The 19,847-nt window shown below is 41.6% G+C and overlaps 1 protein-coding gene across 1 annotated transcript in view; it reads right to left on the bottom strand.

The window, feature by feature from the left end:
• Positions 1 to 19,847, bottom strand: part of LOC311510238 (uncharacterized protein) — a gene marked incomplete at its 3' end in the record, with an annotated part of 363,491 nt that overhangs the window by 50,640 nt on the left and 293,004 nt on the right. The gene's annotated exons all lie outside the window — the stretch shown is intronic.

Raw genomic sequence — 19,847 nt, 5'->3', positions numbered from 1 at the left:
ACCATATGGTGAGCTGCTCCCCCATCTGCCTAACCCCCATGCATCCAGACCTCCCATACCTAGATACCCCTGCCAAGCCCTACCCCGTACACCCAGAACCCCCCTAACCCTCCATACCCGAACCCCAGGCCACTGAACCTCAACCTCTGCTGCTGGCCACCCACCCCTGCACCCAGACCACCCCCCACTGAACTTCCTGCACTCAAACCCCCACACTGACGAACTCCACCCACCCTGCACCACCCTGAAACCCAACATCCAGACCCCCATGCCACTCATCCCCAACTAGCTTCACCCAGACCCCCACCCCACCAAGCCCCACTCCCCCAACACCCAGACTCCCCCTGCTGAGACCCCCACACCCAGACCCCTCTGCTGAGCCCCAACCACCTTCACCTGGCAGCCCCTCCAGAGTCCCATTGCCCCTGCACCTGGAACCCTCCCCAACAAGCCTATGTGCATCCAGATCCAACCATACCCAGACACCTCACTGAGCTGCCTGCACCCAGCTTGTCCCACACAGAACCCTCTCACCCCAAACCTGGATCCCCCCACACTGAGCCCCTTCACACTTGGATCCTGCCTGGTTGAGCCAGCCTGCCCCATACCTGGTGCACCTGGTGCAGAGGGGCAGGGCCCCATGGCATTTCTGGGGCAGGCCCAGGCCCTGTGCTGCGTCAGGGTTGGGTGCAGCCTCACCACTGAATCTGTGTCCATGGGGTGGGTAGTAGTGGAGCTGCAAGGTGATCTCCCCCCTTTGTGCAACCCAGTGGCCCGTACTCACCAATGCCATGCTGGAGTCTCTGCATTTATTTATTGACAAATAAAACTTGCAGAAATGTGCATATCTGTAAAATATTGTGCACAGAATTGTAAAATATTGTGTGCAGAATTTTAATTTTTTTGACACTGAATTTTAAATATTTTTAAGCAGGATGCCCTCAAGAGTAGCACATATGTATACATGTACGTATGTATATGGCTGTCACAAATCCCTGATTATGGCCTCTAAGTGCTCGCCAAATACAAATAAAAAATAACTACCCTTATTTATGATTGGGAACCAATCCTGATTCCTGTAAATGTTTCCAATATTCATAACTAATAGCCAGATAATCTGGATGAACAACTTTCAATCTATGTATTGTTTCCAATCTGTTCAGTTTCACCATTCCCCATTTGTCACTCAAGCTGTGTGATTGGTCACCTAAGTCAGATGATAGTGTTGCACCCTTCTGACAGGATAACAAACAGCAAAATGATGAATGGTGAGTGAGAAAAAATGCCAGATGAATTGTAAATACACTTGTGAATACGGAAATGTGGGCAAAGAACAGTCATTCCCTGACATTGTTCCCCCTCCTTGGAATGCCCTTCCTGAGCTAGTCTGCAAAGCCAGCACCTTCTCATTGCTTAAATCCCTCCCAAGGACCCATTTCTTATGAGACATGTACAAGAAACTAGCTGACAAGGCCCCGATCCTGCAATGATTTCTGTGTATGGGGCCCTCAAACAGAGCCCCACTGAACTCAACTCTAAAACTTATTTGCTTCATTACCTTATAAGTGACCTACTCATCTGGGCTAAGGAAAGCAACTTTAATGCTCGGAGGGAAGGGTGTGAAGGATTCTCAAACTAAGGGTTGGGTGTTGAGAGGAGGAGGAATTTAGTATTGTTTTGGGTGGATTTTTTGAGTTAAAAAGAAAAGGAGTACTTGTGGCACCTTAGAGACCAACAAATTTATTTGAGCATAAGCTTTTGTGAGATACAACTCACTTCATTGGATGCATTATGCTCATAAAAGCCTATGCTCAAATAAATTTGTTAGTCTCTAAGGTGCCACAAGTCCTCCTTTTCTTTTTGCGAATACAGACTAACACTGCTGCTACTCTGAAACCTGAGTTAAACAAGTATAGCTACTGAGACATACAGCAACATCCCTGATCGCTTTGCATATAAATCACATCCTTTCCCCTCATCCTTCAACTATCTTTCTCATTTGCCTTTGTATTCTAGATTAGGGTAGAAATTATGTCTTCCTCTGACTGGAAATGCACAGCAAATTTGGGGTATCACTGCAATTTAAATAAGCGATCGGGGGAAAATATTGGTACAATCAATGCATTTTAGAGTGCATGTTATTTTCTAACCAGCTGGTGTTAAGCCCTGCACTGTAAGTCAGTGACAATCCAGAGGAAGTGTTGTGAGCCACAACGCATGCAAGAAAGTGGAAAAGTTTCCCATTCAGTAATACAGCAAGCAGTTTCTGCATAGCTTGTTGGCCCATTCTCATGTCCCTCCCACGGACAGGAGAACCCAGACCAACAGAGGTGATGTTCTGTGCCAGGCGGGGACCCTCATTCTTCGCTCTTGCATTAAGGTTATTCACACTGCTACTGTTTGCCCTGCTGGAGGAGTCTGCCCAGGACATGCTCTTGATCAGTTCTCTGGCCACACACCAGCCAGTGTGTGATCTTTGCCAGCTGGCTCCAGTTCCCCACCCAGCCAAACCCAGACTGAGACTCTCCAGCCCACGGTACATATCGCTGAATGACCAATTTGTCAGGACAGCCATCAGCTTGTGGTATTGTAAATAGCTTCATTAGTAACAATCACAGTATGTCAAAAATAATCAGAATTTTGATGCTCTGGTTTGAATTTAAATTTTACAAGCCTCCATATGAATTAGCTGTTTGGACAACGACATACCCACCCATTCAGCCATTCCCAAATATCCTATAGCAGGACATGTGAAGGGTGCAGAAGCTTCTGTGAATTCCCAGTTCTGCAAGTATCTCCTCCATATTTTTAAACATTTGACATTTAAACAGGAAGACTGTATTGGTGATGCATCACTGCTCACTCACTTCTGACAGTTTCAGAGGGAAACCTGGAATTTTAACTATTTAGCCACTTTTAAATTATAACATTTGCAAAAACCTGCAAACCAAATCCAAGTCATGTCACTTGCTCCTTTGTGTGCCTCTAAAATAATGTTGAGGCTCAAAGTCCTGCTGGGATCTGCACATAGATCTTTTCCCTCCTATGAGGAAAGGGATCGACCACTTCTACGAGGCTGTTCTCCTCCCAGTACTTCCCTCGACTTAACATGGGCCATCTGCATGGCTGGGGATTTACACAAGGGAACAGTAGGCAGGAGTGGGAGGGCCTGTGCTTGGGCAGGGCTTGCTATCTCACCCATACTGGGTGTTTTCCACAGATTTGCAGATTACAATGCCAGAAGAGACCATATGAGCATCTTGACTGACCATCTATATAACAGAGACCACAGAATTTCCCCAAAGTAATTCCTAGAGCAGATCTTTTAGGAATAACATCCAATCTTGATTCAAAAATTATTTGTGACTGAGAGTCCACCACGACCATTGGTAAATTGTTCCAATGGTTAATTACTCTCACCATTAAAAATGTAGGCCTTACTTCCAGTCTGAATTTGCCTAGCTCCAATTTCCAGCCATTGGTCAAGTGTTATACCTTTCTCTGCTAGATTGAAGAGCCCAGTGTTAAATATTTGCTCCCTATGTAGATACTTATAGACTGTAATCAAGTCACACCTGAACCTTCTCTTTGTTAAGCTAAATAGATTGAGCTCCTCGAGTCTGTCACTATAAGGCATGTTTTCTAATCCTTTAATCATTCTTGTGGCTCTTTTCTGAACCCTCTCCAGTTTATCAACCTTCTTGAATTGTGGGCTCCAGAACGCGACACAGGATTCCAGCAGAGATCACACCAGTGCCAAATATAGAGGTAAAAAACCACTCTACTCCTACCTGAGATTCCCCTGTTTATGCATCCCAGGATCACATTAGCTCTTATGGACACAGCATCACACTAGGAGCTCATGTTGATTATCCACTATGACGCCCAAATTTTTTTCAGAGTCCCTGCTTCCCAGGATTGAGTCCCCTATCCTATAAATATAACCTACATTCTTTCTTCTAGATTATATATTTACACTGAACTGTATTAAAATGCATATTGTTTTTGCCCAACTTACCAAGCAATCCAAATCACTCTGAATCAGAGATCTGTCCTCTTCGTTATTTACCACTGCACCAATTTTTGTTTCATCTGCAAATTTTATTAGTGATGAGTGTTTTTATGCTTTCTTCTAGGTCACTGATAAAAATGTTAAAGAAATTAGGTCAAGAACTGATCCCTGCAGGATTCTGCCAGAAACACACTCATTTGATGACAATTCCCCATTTACTATTACATTTTTAAATATATCAGTTAGCCAGTTTTTAATACATTTAATGTGTGTATTATTAATTTTATATCATTCTAGTTTTTTTAACCAAAATGTTGTATGGTACCAATTCAAATGCCTTACAGAAATTTAAGCAATTCCCACCTTTCTTGGGTGATCAATTTTATACAATTTTTGGGCAGTTAAAGCCAGTTTAGGCAGTTTCCACTTTTCTGAATCAGTGTTATTTGCCATTGTAGACTGCAGAAGCCCTGAATTACCATTGCACATCTTTGCTGAAGATCACACCAGAGCTGCCCTCCTGACTTCTCACCCAGGAGCCAACTATGTCCACAATTGAGTTAACTGCACGTTGGCATACAGCTAGCTCCAAATATTTGTGCAGAGCAAGATGAAAACCTGATTCTGCTAAGTACCTGATCATGTCAACCTGCTCTTGCACTCAAATGGCTTTGAATACTTGAACAAGAAAATATGCAAATGCAGAAGTCACACACAGGAATTCATCAGTATGATTACACAAAATAAATAAGGCAGTCACCTTATTCAGTGTGAGATTTAGAGGAGAGATATTACATGCTAGTTAGAGACTGAGGCATACACACAGAAAGGGAGGGTGACTGAAGGTTGAAAATGCACCAGCTCTGGTGTGTCTTATTTACAGACGGGAGAAGGATAACAAAAAAGCAGGCATTTAGAAGTGTGCCAAGCAATTAAATGAACTGTTCATGTGCTCAAACATGGAGGATCTCAGACTTACCCTAGCCAAATGATTTCAGTATTCCAGTACTTGCATGAAAGATTTAGATACCAATGGATACATCTGAAGTCTGCAGGGAAGCAGGGCAGTTTGAAAAATGTAAATTTGTTATATTTGTGAAAAACATGGTTTCTGTAACCATTGTTTGGGGTGGAAGAGTAAATCACCATCCTCTTTGCTCTTTTCATCATCACGGCATGGAACACTCAACAGCCCATCAGATTATTCTCCTTACGCTTCCATTTTATGCAACAGCCAGAAGTGGCATGGTGCAATCATGGGGAGTCTGAAAACAGCAAAGAGCCTGCATGCTCTGCAGCAAAGTGGGCATAGAGTATGTGGTGAAGTCCCTGGATTCTGCAGCAGACTGGAAACAAAAAACAAACTAAAGAGGCTCAAATAAGGCCCAACTGAATTCAATACAGTAACACTTCGCACTTTCAATACACGGAATGACAGCCTTATGGTGGTAAAACACTAGAAGATGGGGATGAAACCTCTACTTTGTCTTTCATATTTATGGCAAAACAAACACTCAGGGCAACTTCCAGATTGTGTGAATTGTGTTTCCATGGCTTATTATTTTACTGACTGTATTTTTGTTTCCAAGTGCACTGTTTAAATTCACTTTCATAATGTGATATGGTTTCTCTTGTGAGACACAAGATGAAACAAACGCTGCCTACAGCTTCCAGAGAGGAGCAGCCAAACAAAATAATCTCTGCCAATTTCGTTTTCATTACTAAAATATTTTCATTTGCTGGCTTGACAGATTCCCCCCACCAAAACACTACCACTAATAAACAACCAAACAGAACAAGTAGAACCAGGAACCTACATAGCACATGGTCACAATATGAACATTCTAGAGAAAGAAGGATGAAGTATAATAAAGTTTACCTTCAAATGGAGTTGTCCACTTTGGAAACACACACTCAAATGTGATTATGCTGAAATATAAAGTGTTGTCTCTGACTCACCCACATATTATAAAACTGAACCCTTGTCTCAAAAGCCATTTTTCAAGTTGGTTTTGGGTTCTCATCCTTCGCAATTAATTGAAAATTCACATTTTCTATTTATCACTAATTTAGCAATCACAGAATGAAGTGATGTCATGGAAGGTTTTCATCTCAATTTGTTGCATTTGATAATCTTCAGTATGTATGCAGACAAATGATTCTATGCAATTGTGTTTTCCTGCCTTTTGTTTGGTTAGGAAGAATCAATACGTTCAGAATAGAGCTTTGCACAACTGAGTTTTCGGTAATGAATCTGGGAATTTTCATACAATAATGTGACAAACAAATGGATGACATGGGATGGATCACTTGATGATTACGTGTTGTGTTCATTCCCTCTGAAGCATCTGGCATTGGCCCCTGTCAGAAGACACGATACCAGGCTAGATGGACTATTGGTCTAACCCAGTATGGTCATTCTTATGTTCTTAAATAGAACAGGAAATCTATCATCAGTCTGCTGATTCTACATCCCAGAGTTTGTACATTGAGCCAAAGAATGCCACATAGTATTTTGTGAAAGTATTAACATTCCAAAATTTTACATCATTTGTCATTCCAAAAACCTCACCACATGAAATGAAATATTCTCTCCTCTCCATCTAAGTGTTTATCCTACATTCATCACCAAAGTGTCTGTTAACTCACTGAATTTAAAAGTAAAGCAGAGGTTACTAAAGATGATTTCTTCTTGTTGTTGGCTTTGATGTAGAATACAAGGTGGAAGGGAGGAAATGTCACACCAAGAAGTCACATTTCTGCTGTGCAGTGGGGAGTGTAGATGCAGTACAGAGATTCCTATGCACTAACTAGTGTAACAGGTGTGGAAATACACAATGACAGGAATGAGTTTCAGCTGTCATCAGGTACAGAGCCAGAATCCTTCAGAAACTCTGGTTCAAGAGTGGCACATGGTCAACTTTCCTTCCACTGAGAGATGGGCTGTGAGTGATTAATCACCCTTGCTCATGCAAGCCAGTGGTCAGCAGAAGTCATTTCTTCCTGTGGAAAATAAAAGAAAACTTTCTAGATCCCACAATGGGTTACACTGTGTGAGACTGAAGTTGTTTCATGTACCAGTTCTTACTATTGTGCTGGAATCAATGGCACAGCAGCGAACATTTTTAGGCTTGTATGCACAGGCTGAAGGTATCTGCAGACTTCTGTCAAAAATCCTTCGTGGAATCCTCACTGAAGCAGAACCACAAATCCGTAGAATGATGGCTGAGTATTTTTCAAGTCTGGATGCACTTAGCTGACTTGCGTAAATTGCCCTTTGATTGGTATGTTTCATCCGTTGTCTCTAATTGGTGCAAACAGGTAGTTTGAAGATTACAAGATTTATTCTACTATAGCGATGATTACTGTTTGCTAAAGATAGTGCTGATTTTAGGTGTTTAAAATCTTGACAGTTACAATAACCATATGATTTATCACTGTGTTTTCAAGGCTGCTTCAGACGTAGAGGATTTTAACATAATCACTGGTGATATTTGGGTGACTCCGACTATCCTGGACCTCAATTCTGAGCATTTCTGAAATAGTAGTCTAATGAATACCTGGTTAGATAGGTAAAGAATAATTTAGCTTAAACAGGTTTTATGATTAGTAATAAAAAAAAAACTCCATCTGGTTTCTGGGAAGGAGAAAGCAACAGGCTCTTAAACTGGTTTCAGAGGAGGTAGAGATTTGCCTCCTGAGAAGCCTGGGTTCATGCAAGAAAAAACACAGAAACTCATGTGTTATTAGTGTTCTAACCTAAAAACAACAGATCCACTCCCTTGTTAGCTGAATCTCCAAAATGACACCACACTAGAGTTTCCCAGTGAAAGTTTGATGTAGCTCTTCATACTGATATTTTCTGAGAGTCATATTTGTAGTAGGAGCTATGTAGAAATTAATAGGTAGCTACCAGCTACAGAACTGCCTCCAAGCGTGCTTCACCATTATCTGAGTGATGAATGACCCAGATGGGCAGGGGGGCTGGGGGTGCTGCTGATGGAAGCCTTGTATTTGGTGTTTGTTATTACTACTTCCAGCCAGGAGTGTGGCAGCACTCCCAGCACCTCTAGTTCTAACACCGCTGGAGATGGTCTGAGCTGGCTTAGAAGAACTGCACAGTTTGGGTAAGGAGTGCCTGCTCTGCTTCCTAATTCCCCACTGCAGTTCATGGTTGGTTAATTTTCCTCTTTTCTTTATGACTTGGGGTGCTAACTGAGGGCATCTCTCAACTAGTTCCCAACTCTGTAAACTGTAACCACTCAAGGACTATGGGTGTTTAGAGCATAAGCTGGACAAGGGGTCTGTGAGCCAGGATCAGTCTGAGATGAATCCAGAGGAAGCTTGCCTTATGCCACCTTGTTCAGGTACATCATGAGATTCAGTAACACCCACACCCCATGATCTGCCTTTGTTACCTAGAGAGCAGCAAGTGAGCTTCAAGTCTATACTTCTAGTGTATAAAGCTACCAACATCCCCCCACACAAAAAAACCCCATCAAACTAGGAAACAAGCTACTTTGAGACTATCTGTTATCCGCTCTCCTATTGTAGCATTTGAGATCAGCAGAATGTCCCATGATGTCATCTCAAGAGTTTGTCTGTAGCTCTATTCTGGGTAAGGTTGATGACATGTGAATCTTATTTTAGAGGGTTTTGTTTCAGGGGGAGTTATTTGTGAGTGTTGAGGTATGTGTGTACGTATGTGTACTTTATCCTGGTTCTAGGATCTGGTTGGGGTCATGTAGCCTTATGGGTTTTTTTAATTTCTATTTCAGAGCTCAGAGACCTTCTGGCACAAGCACTGAATAAATAAGCAATTACATTATTCATCCCTGGGACAGGATCAGCTCAAACCCATCAGGAAATGGCAGCTATGTCTCTCCCCCCAAATCCCAGTCTTCGTAACACAATGTAAAATGATTTAATGGAACCTGGCAAGATATTCAATACAATTAAAACTAACAGCCAGTTTTCCCAGGAACTTTCTATGTGTTTTGCATTTTTACAAGCAAACATACATGCAGCCACAGCAAAGCACCTCCACCCACAAGGAGTTGGATAAAATCATCAACGCCCTGACACCAACCCCATTCACATACACACCCAGAGACCTGTTCAATCAGTATTAGTCACCATTTCACATTGCTTATCACGCAGTGCCCAACACACCAGATGCTTGTCTCTCAGTACAGAGATATTTTAAATGGAGCTTTTTATATGGTTATTAATAGAAATGTCAATGGCAAAATAAACAATGGCACATAAAGTGTTTTGCTGCATGAAAACCAGGCAAGACCTTGACAAGGAAGGAAAATGCTGGTGTCTGCCCTCACTCTGTAGTCATTCACTGGTGGAATAAGCATACTACGCTAACTGAGAATTCCCCTTCCCCAGATTTCTGCTTCCATACCATGCTCATATCAAGCTCACCTGAGGAGACTCAGAAGGAAACTTTGTCTCTGTAGCATGTTTAGGAAGTTTATGCAAAAGAGGTGAAGTTCCCAGCTCGATAGACCATCATCAGCAAATCTCAAGCACAGAGACAGGCAGGTGTTGGAACAGAACTAAGTGAGAACACTACCTCCCTTATACACACTGAATTACATTGGCAGGAACACAGAATGATGGGGTCAGAACCCAGAAAATTCCCCCAAGGAAGCTTCCTCAATGACCTGCCACCCACTGCACTGTACTGGCCACAAGGAACTGCCTAGGGTAGAACAAGGTCCGTAGAAGAGTACAAAAAAAATTCTTGTCAAGTATCAGAGGGGTAGCCGTGTCAGTCTGGATCTGTAAAAGCGGCAAAGAGTCCTGTGGCACCTTATAGACTAACAGACGTATCCAGTACAGTATCGGATACGTCTGTTAGTCTATACGGTGCCACAGGACTCTTTGCCGCTTAAAAAAATTCTTACTTGTGCAAGAGCTGGGGTAGGAGGAGAGCAGTGAAGTGGCAAGTTGCAAATGATGTTACATTTTCTGTTGGTATTTGTTTTAAAAAAAGAACATTCCCCCACCGTTTTCGTCTTTGCATACACTGCTCCAAAACCTCATCTCTACCAAGCGTACCTCATGCGAAGGGGAAGGAGAGACATAGCCCTGCTACTGATCAGAGTTTCTACCTTCTCAATTTACCAAAACTGACAGGAATTTACACCACATGCTCCAATAAAAGCTGAGATCAGATCTGCTGACAGCACAAGCCAGTTTCCCAGATTTCTGGTTCCAGGTCAGGGAGTGAGTGGGGCTTGTAGGGCTTGCCTTCTCCTTCCCCCAGAGAGTCTAGACCTTTTATTAGCCTGTATCCAAGTCTTAGTGATTCATATTTTCTTCTAAAATGCAGTGAATGAAAAATGAGCCTTAGGGGGAACAGCTCACAACACTAAAAGCGTCCTTTAAATGGGAAAAAATAAAGGAAGCCTCAAGTACAATGTACTGGCTGAGCTTGAATAGGAGGGAGCCCACTACAGACCTCAGATGATCAGGGAGAAATAGTTCACTCCTTAAAAATCAAGACATGTCACTTTTTACCTTCTGTGATTAGGGCCCATTTAGCTAGATAAGGACTCACCTCATAATCAGGAAGTAGAAGACTAAGCTGTCTACAAATGTCATTTCCTGGGAAGACATGTAGCATCTAATTTCATAAATCAATACCTCAATCAAGGCCTTTTTATAATCTGTTCAGCATCCTGATCCTCAGCCAAATCAGAAGGTCCCATCATAGAATATGGGAAAGAACTGTACGAAATGGGCCTTTGCATTTTGATTCCCTGGATATAATGTTGAAAGATACAGCAGCATAGAGAGTGGTGAAAATCTGCTATAGCATCACAACAGTCAAGTCTGTGCTGATGGCCGATTCATTCACATTAATCTATTGGCAATCCCAACCGAAAACCTGATTTCCTTCACAGTGAGGCAAATATGAATCTGAGTATTTTACAATAGGATAGTCTACAGACCATTTGTGCTTTTTCACATCATTACTTTTGAAAGAACTGTTCTTGCCTTTGGCTGTGTTACTATGCTCTGAGTAGGAAAAAGCTCAGAGAGATTTCAATTCTGATGTTGACCACAAAGTTCTTGTAAAATACCAGATTTCCTAATATTAATAGAAACTTCAAAGAAGATACTAAGTCACCAAATCTGCTGCATATCAGTTTCACCAGATGCAGTGATGCCAACTCTTGCGATTTTAATGCGAGTCTCATGATATGTGGTGTTTTTCTTAGAGCTGCACATCCGGGAGGCCTGTGATTAGGGGAGAATCCAAGCAGGCACAGCCGTCTGCAGCTCCCAGTGGCAGCGGTTCGCCATTCCTGGCCAATGGGAGCTGCGGGAAGCGGTGCAGGCTGTAGGACATGCTGGGTAATAACATGAGGTGACTCAATTCTTATTGTACTAAACCGGCTCTCTCCTAAGGCAACTATTTGCAGAGCTCCTCCAACTATAACTTAGCGTCTAGCCATCTGCATACAGACCAACTTCCTGGTTCCTCCTCCAAAAACTCTTCCCTCCTTCAATCCATGATGCTCCTTTCAGGTTCCATGCAGATTGCCACACTAAGCTATAGGTAAGACTCATTAAGTTGTCACAGGAATGAATTAATATGGTTGGGATATAGCATATATGAGAGGTTATTACTAAAAATTATAGTTTATAGATTACACTTTTATCTAAGGTAATCTGATCTCACAACCCTCTGTTGAGCTGCACCTGTGTCAAAAACTGAAAGCATAAAATCAATCAACTTGTATTTTTGCATTCCTGAGGTTTTTGTTCCTTTTTTTTATTTTTCCTGAAAAATTAATTTAAAAGAATGTAAATGAAAAATCTCCAAAGCGACTGATCAAAAAAATAAACAACATGCGTATAAGGCCCACATGAAACAAATATGTTCTCAATATAGAACTATCATAACATTTCTTGAAAGAACATTTTTGCCCACTGCTTTGGTACATTTCAGCGTCAAGTTTACAACATGCTTTGTTGTTGTAAGAGTAGGGTGACCACATAGCAACTGTGAAAAAACGGGACAGGGGGTAGGGGGTAATAGGCACCTATATAAGAAAAAGTCCCCAAAAATGGGACTGTCCCTTTAAAAACAGGATATCTGGTCACCCTGTGTAAGAGAGACGAATACAAGGTCAGCTCATGTGAGATTTTCAGTTACATTTTCCACAGATGATTCCTAGTAATAAATCTTGAACAAGGAAACCTCACACATGTGTTTATTTAGAGTTGTAATAAAAAGGGATCAAGAGAAGCAATGTGTTTAGTTTCTTACTAGTACTATATTTGCTAACTAACACTATTTCCACACTGTATGATATCTGCACACATCTTGCACCTAGACTGGATTGCAGTGCTTCAAAGAAGCACTGTTTACCCATCACAAAATGTTTCTAAAGCAGTTAGAAAAATCTCTGGGACATTCAATACAAGCTGCATGTCAAGTCAATGCCACACAACACAAACTGTCCAGTCAATTTGACAGCACTGATCATTAGTCTAAATAGGTGACTGAAGAAACATTTTGTGTAAGAATCAATGTCTACGTGGAAGGAGCTGGTAGTGTGTAGTGTATACCTTAAACATGAGAAAGGAAAACAACGGGGGAACAAAGGAAGCCAAGTCCAGGGAATTTCTTCAATCTAACACTTATCCACAGAGAAAAATCAGGAGGTATTTTAATAATCAAATAGAGCAGTTTAAAACTTTCGCCACAGGTAAAGTCACAGTAAACAAACAACCTCAGAAAACTACAGATGCAGCTACTTGCATCAAACACAGGAGAATGGTGCCCTTCAGCAAATTTGGGCTGCAATGGGGGAATTCCTTTGAACAGCACAGGTGCCTCAGGATGTAGAACATAGATGCGTTAGGAGGACACTCTTACAACCATCAATACGTAGACATTCCTGTCTAGCCTGTTGAACTGAGGCTAACTAAATAAAAAGGCAGCTGTCGTTCTGTTTTAACAAGAGGTAAAGTTAATGGTACAGATCCTGTGTGAATATAAGCTCCTGAGGATTTATGACAGGTTTCAGAGTAACAGCCGTGTTAGTCTGTATTCGCAAAAAGAAAAGGAGTACTTGTGGCACCTTAGAGACTAACCAATTTATTTGAGCATGAGCTTTCATGAGCTACAGCTCACTTCATCGGATGCATTCAGTCAAGCGATTTCCACCAGAGATAGGCCAGATCAGTTCAGAGACTGTTGAACTTGTAGCTATTCCGAAGCCTGTGGGTATGATGTTTCTTCTGCAATACATCATTCAGCAAAGTGCCAATTAAATGCATGTTTCCTTGAGTGACTGAGATCAGATTTACTAACCTTCCAAAAGAATAATTTCCAGCAAGCAGACCTTCTGGGCAGTGCAACAGACCAAGACCGAAAAATATGGAGAAACTCAACCAATGTTGCCTCCAACAAGCCTCTCAGATTGCCAACCCAATAGCCACACACACTTTCAACAAACGACCAGCTTGCCAGAAGTCCTGGTCAAGAAAAGGAAAAGCTTTCACAGACAGAGCTATCCAAGAGGTGAACTGCATGAAAATGCGGGCTAGCTCCGGTGACACAAAGCATCTCCCGTAACCACTGACAGAGACATTTCAAAACACGCTGCCTTTAGCATCTTTGGGGTTAACCATGGTCTTATTGCCCCAGCCACTAACAAAGCCTCATGAATAACTCAGCACGGGGCCAGCTTTTGCTTTACGGACAGAGTAGCCAATGTCATTTGAGCATATTGCAAGATTGAGCCTCCACACACACACACCAGGGCCTGTACTGTTCCAATCTTGCACACAGACAGTTTATTAAAATCTACAAGGGTAATACAACTGGTTTTGGCAGTAACTCAAAATCTGTACCTCTTTTTACTCTCTGCTTAAAACCCATAAAATCATTCGAGACTGACCAAAAAAACACAAGGCAGAAGAAAAATGACATGATCAACAGTAGAAAAGCAAAGCGCATCCTAAAGCATAATACTCTGGACTGAATGTGTTTTGCAAATCATGCAGGAATTTCCAGATTCTTGCTGAGTTTCAGAAGCACTTTCCGGAGACCTTCATGCAGCTTGTGATATAAATTCCTGCCATTTACATAAGTCAGTCACAGATGGTGGTGGTAAGTATCAATTCAGCCAAACACAACTTGGTAACTTCAGGAAGAGCTAGAAAAGCAAGGCCACAGCCACGAACGCAGGGACATGTGCACAATACCAAAAGAGGTGTCTAACATCTGGGCTATAGAGGCCTGTGGAACATTCATGCTATGTAAAAAGAAAAGGAGTACTAGTGGCACCTTAGACTAACACAGCTGCTACTCTGAAACTATTCATGCTATGTGTTTCTTACCCCAAACTATACAACCTATTAAGCCCTGAAAATTACAGAGTAAGGGGTTTCTTTTTCAGCCAATGTTAGCTCAGTAATGTCGAAAGAAAGAAAGAAAGAAAGAAAGAAAGAAAGAAAGAAAGAAAGAAAGAAAGAAAGAAAGAAAGAAAGAAAGAAAGAAAGAAAGCTAAAAAACCCAGCCAATAAGCCATGTGTATATTTGTTCTTTGGGAGTACTTTCTAGTTATTCTATACACATTGCAATTGTTCCACAATGTCAAAGGAGAACCACATAGATACACACACACATACACACACACACCCCCTGTATTGTCAAACCTAAATCAGAGAAAGGTAGGATCCATTCAGTAGAAAACAGATATTTCCGAGATTTTCACAAATAAAAAAAAATGCAAAACAACACATGGTTCAGAATTTCTTCATCTCCCTCCCAGTGAATGAACTTGAGCAGCTCTGAGTAGTCTCAGACGTATGCTTCTAAGTCACTTAGGTGCTTTTAAAAATCTCACTCCAAGAGTCTAAAGCTGAAAGCCTCTCCTCATTCTCCCAATGAGAAATCCAGCTCTGCCTGCCACAAATCAATAGCATCCAAAAAGCCTAGTAAAGGTAATAGTGTTGATGTAATATACTTAGATTTCTGAAAAGCATTTGACTTGGTACCACACAACATTTTGATTTAAAAAATAAAGCAAAACAAAAAAACCAAGAATGATATAAAATCAGCATGGTGCACATTCAATGGATAAAAAACTTGCTAACTGATAGGTCTCAAAATGTAACTAAACAGGGAATCCTCATCTAGCAGATGAATTTCCAGTGAGGTCCTGCAGGGATCAGTTCTTGGCCCTATGCTTTTTAATATTTTTATCTATGGCCTGGAGGAGAACATAAAATCGTCGCTGATAAAGTCTGCAGACAGCACAAAAATTGGGGGAGAGGTGAATAATGAACAGGACAGGTCACTAATTTAGAGCAATTTGGATCCCTTGGTAAACTAGGCGCAAGCAAACAACAAGCATTTTAACATGCCCAAATATAAGTATATTCCTCTAGGAACAAATATTGTAGGCCATACTCACAGGATGGGGGACTCAATCCTGGGACACAGTGATTCAAGAAGATTTGGGAATCATCGTGGATGATCAGCTAAACATGAGCTCCCTGCATGACACTGGTGACAAAAGAGTTAATGTAATCCTGGGAGGCTGTGAAAGGGCTTCCCTTTCAGATCCTGGACACCCTGACTGGCAAGCCCTCTTTGTGAATTAAGCAGCATATTCTGTCCAGAAGGGTACCTCCACCAAATGTCTTTATAGCTCTTTATGCTCCAGGTACATCATAATATAGCAGTAGTTATGGGGAGCCCCGCCAGCTCAGCCTTTTATACTGATTTCTTTCTTCCTGAGATATGCATCTGGTGAGCTAATTACCTCTTTAGCTCATCAGGCTCCCTATAGGTGCAAGTGATCCGTTCTACCTTTCCAAACCCAAACCACCTAAGTCCCTCCTATTTTAAACTACACACAGTGCCCTGGGTGTTCTAAGTGACCAGGGTTCTGGTTTCTAGAAGGGTAAATGTATAGCTACTAACAGCACCCTGAAACAGAGAATCTCAGGTAGGAGCAGAACGGTTATTTTACCTCTATATTTGGCACTGGTGTGACTGCTGCTGAACTACTGTGTCCAGTTCTGGTGCTCACAATTCAAGAAGGATGTTGATAAATTAGAGAGGGTTCAGAGAAGAGCCACAAGAATGATTAAAGACTCAGAAAACACATTTTACAGTGATAGATTCAAGGAGCTCAATCTATGAAGCATCACAAAGAGAAGATTCAAGGGTGAGTGGATTATAGTCTATAAGTATCTACATGAGAAACAAATATTTAACAATGGGCTCTTCAATCTAGCAGAGAAAGGTATAACACGATCCAATGGCTGAAAGTTGAAGATAGACCAATGCATCTGGAAATAAAGCATACATTTTAAAACAGCAAAACAATTAATTATTGGAACAATTTACCAAGGGTCATGGTGGATTCTCAGTGCCTAATAATGTTTAAATTGAGGTTGGATGTTTTTCTACAAGATCTGCTCTAGGAATTATTTTGAGAAATTCTATGACCTATGTTATACAGAAGGTTAGACTACATGATCACAACAATCCCTTCTGGCCTTGGAATCTATGAATCTCTATTCAAAATGTTCGCTACAGGAGACAAGCTGAGGAATATTGTGGGGGCCCCCCCTCCCAACTGCACAATTTGGCTTCTTTTTCCTTTTTACTTCTATCCACACACAGAACACACTATTCAGTTATACATCAAAGAAACAAATACAAGAAACTCCGAACAGTAAAAAGTCAGAGGTAAGGGCACTTTCAAAAATAACTAGTGATTTTGGGTGTCCAACTTGGGATGCCTGAAAGGAATCTAGTTTTGAGACGCTGAAGAGGACGGCCCTCTGAAAACCAGGTCCCATTAAGTGTTTCAAGTTGTTCGCCTCCCCTAAAAAGAAATGGGTATCCAAATTCACTCGTCACCGTGCAAAGTCTTGCCCATGGACAATAATGAAAAAACAGCAATCATTCTTAATATGCAGACAATACATGTGCATGTTTATGCACTTTTTTACTCTCTATTAATGAAATACACATTGATGAAGCAGTTACTAAGGCAACAACGATTCTTTTAGTGTTTCAGAGCTATATCGAGAAACTGCTTAAAGGAACATATGCACCGAAGTACATCCAGACAGAATTATAGCTTCTGAAATGTCTTGAGGCACAAGCAGGGAAAGGAATAGAATATTTTACCACTATTTGAATTTTTGTTACCTATTTAAGCATCCACTCATCCCATACACAGGCCTGCTCTAAACTACTGGAGTAAGTCGACCTAAGTTACGTTACTCCAGCTACGTGAATAACGTAGCTTGAGTCAACATAGCTTAGGTTGACTTACTGTGGTATCTACACTGCACTGCATTGACGGGAGATGCTCTCCCATCAACTTACCTTACTCCTCTCATTCCAGTAGAGTACCCAAGTTGACCAGAAAGTGCTCTGTGGTCGATTTAGTGGGTCCTCACTAGACAATCAATCAATACACAAGCATCAAGAACCCAGAATGGGCACAAACCCAACTATATGCACATATTGCAATTATTTGCAAGAACTGCAGTGATGAAAAAGGTGTTCTTCCTACTTGGTATTGCTCATCTACAGCACAGTGATAAGACCTGAGGCCCCACAGGTACATTTTACTGCCAAGGGCGTTTTTTTGTGGTTTATTCTCCACGGGTACAGTCTTGCAAACATCTTACTACCACGAAGAAACATTGATTGAGCCCTCCCTATTTGTCTGTAGGAATAAAACGGTCACTGTATTTTGTTGCCCACTAGACCAATTAGATGCCACAGCCACAGGCATAATAACATTTGGAGAAGGAGTGTTACTTCAAGTCCACATTGGTGAATATTTAATTAACATGTTATCCATGCTATCTTCAGAGAGAAACATCAGGATGAAAGGGGAGAAGTACCAAAGCAGCCCCAGGAGTAACTGGGCCAGAAGGTCCAAGAAGTTCAAAGCTAAAGATGTTTCAAATAAGCAGATAGGATCTTTTTTTTTCAAATCCATGTCAACTCTTCTCCACTGGCTGCTGCGAGCAAGTCTGCATGACACCGTGTGCCATGTGAGTGAGGAAAACATGGCTCTGATACTGGTATGCAGTGGAGGGAGGGAGAGGGGCACAAGGAGCCTCCTTCCCAACTCTGTGCAGCTGGGGCAAAGCCCAGGCAGACCTGCAGTCCTCTAACTCAGGGAACACAGGGATTGCTCTGGCTCTGCTACCCTAGAGGTGCACATAAACGGTCCAACTGAGTAGGGTTACTCCCATGCGTTTCCAGGATTGGACCCTAAATCAAGATGACTACAAAGGGGATGTAAGAGTGGAAGAAACTGGGGCTGGAGGCTCCAGCAGTTTTATATCGTCTCACTGTCAGTTGGGTAATGATGGCTCTTTCATCAACAGAATCCCTCAGGATCTAGCACCTGAATGGCTAAAAATATATCATCTCAAATGGCAAACCTGAAATAAATCTCTGAAGAGCCCAGGTGTTAGGGGGATCTGGGAAGCTCCATAAATCACAGAGGTTTCCACCTTTTTTTAAATATACATACATACATACACACACACACACACACAACTAAAAAGTCAAAACTAAAAACTGGAACTGTAAAAATTAAAAATACTCCAGTCTTGTAAATCTTTCTGGAGTAGGAAACACTTGCCAATTGCCCTGGGCACCAAAACCAGGTGTGAATAAATCTACATCAGATATACGTTTGAGGGAGAAATTCTTTAAGGAGTCAATGACTTGGAATTTGTTTGGTTTTTTTCAATTTTTATAAACTGTTCCATTTCCATATAAGGATACTTTACCTTTCTATAGCACCCATCCTCACAAGATACCAAAACCCTTTACAAATATTAACGGTATCCCAAAACAACCCTTTGGAGAAGGTGTGTTATTACCCTCAACTTAAAAATGAGCAAACTGATGCAAGTAATTTGTCCTAGGTAAGACAGAGACAAGATGCATTTATTGGACCAACTTCTAATGGCGGAAGGGACAACAGAAGTTGGTCCAATAAAAGACATGACTCACCCACTTTGTCTCTCTCCTATGCTGGGACCATTATTGCAATTAACTAGGGAAGACAATAAGTCTATAGCAGACCCAGGAAAAGAATCCAGAAGTTCTGGGATCCACATGAAGAGAGAGATTTTCAGCAAGTTTTGTGTAACATTAACACATCTGTAAGTGTTCCCCACAATGCTGTAATTTCACAACTGTTGTGAAATGAGTTTTTTAAATCCTAGTTAGGTATTTAGCGAGATACTCGGTTCACACTCTGCTCTTCTGGTCTTCACAGATTATTAGCATGCTATTATAGTAGCACATCCTCTCAATTATTAGGTGTGTGCTACTCAAATGGAAGTTATTAGCATATGAAAACTCAGTCATGGATGGATATGCCTGGTGCCTGAGATACCAGTGCTATGTGCACTGTTCCTGCAGTGCCCTTCCACAAAGCAGCACCAACAGCAGCTTCCTAGGAGGCTGCAGAGTTGGCCTTCCAAATGTAAAGGAAAAATGCAGTAAGAGACTATCAGCAACTAGTGGGGAAGGGAATGAGGGGAAGGAAAGCCCTCAAGCAAAGCAGCATGTAATAGTTCCAATTCAGATGGGTCTGACTGGGGAGAAGATTCTGTAACAAATAAAACACAAGAGCCTGACTGCATTAATGAAACATAAAGGCATGTAGGAGCTGGGACATTTTCTCAAAAATGGGCCAGCAGTTTGACAAGACAGTGTCACTAAGCCAACAGCTGCAAGAGGTTTGGCACTGAATCAACGTACACATGCAGAGACTGCAGACATATTGGCAGAGAACTC

The sequence above is a fragment of the Lepidochelys olivacea genome, assembly GCF_965140295.1.
Source record: "Lepidochelys olivacea isolate rLepOli2 genome assembly, chromosome: 19".
Classification (NCBI taxonomy): Eukaryota; Metazoa; Chordata; order Testudines; family Cheloniidae; genus Lepidochelys; species Lepidochelys olivacea.
This window is presented reverse-complemented; position numbering and strand designations above follow the sequence as displayed.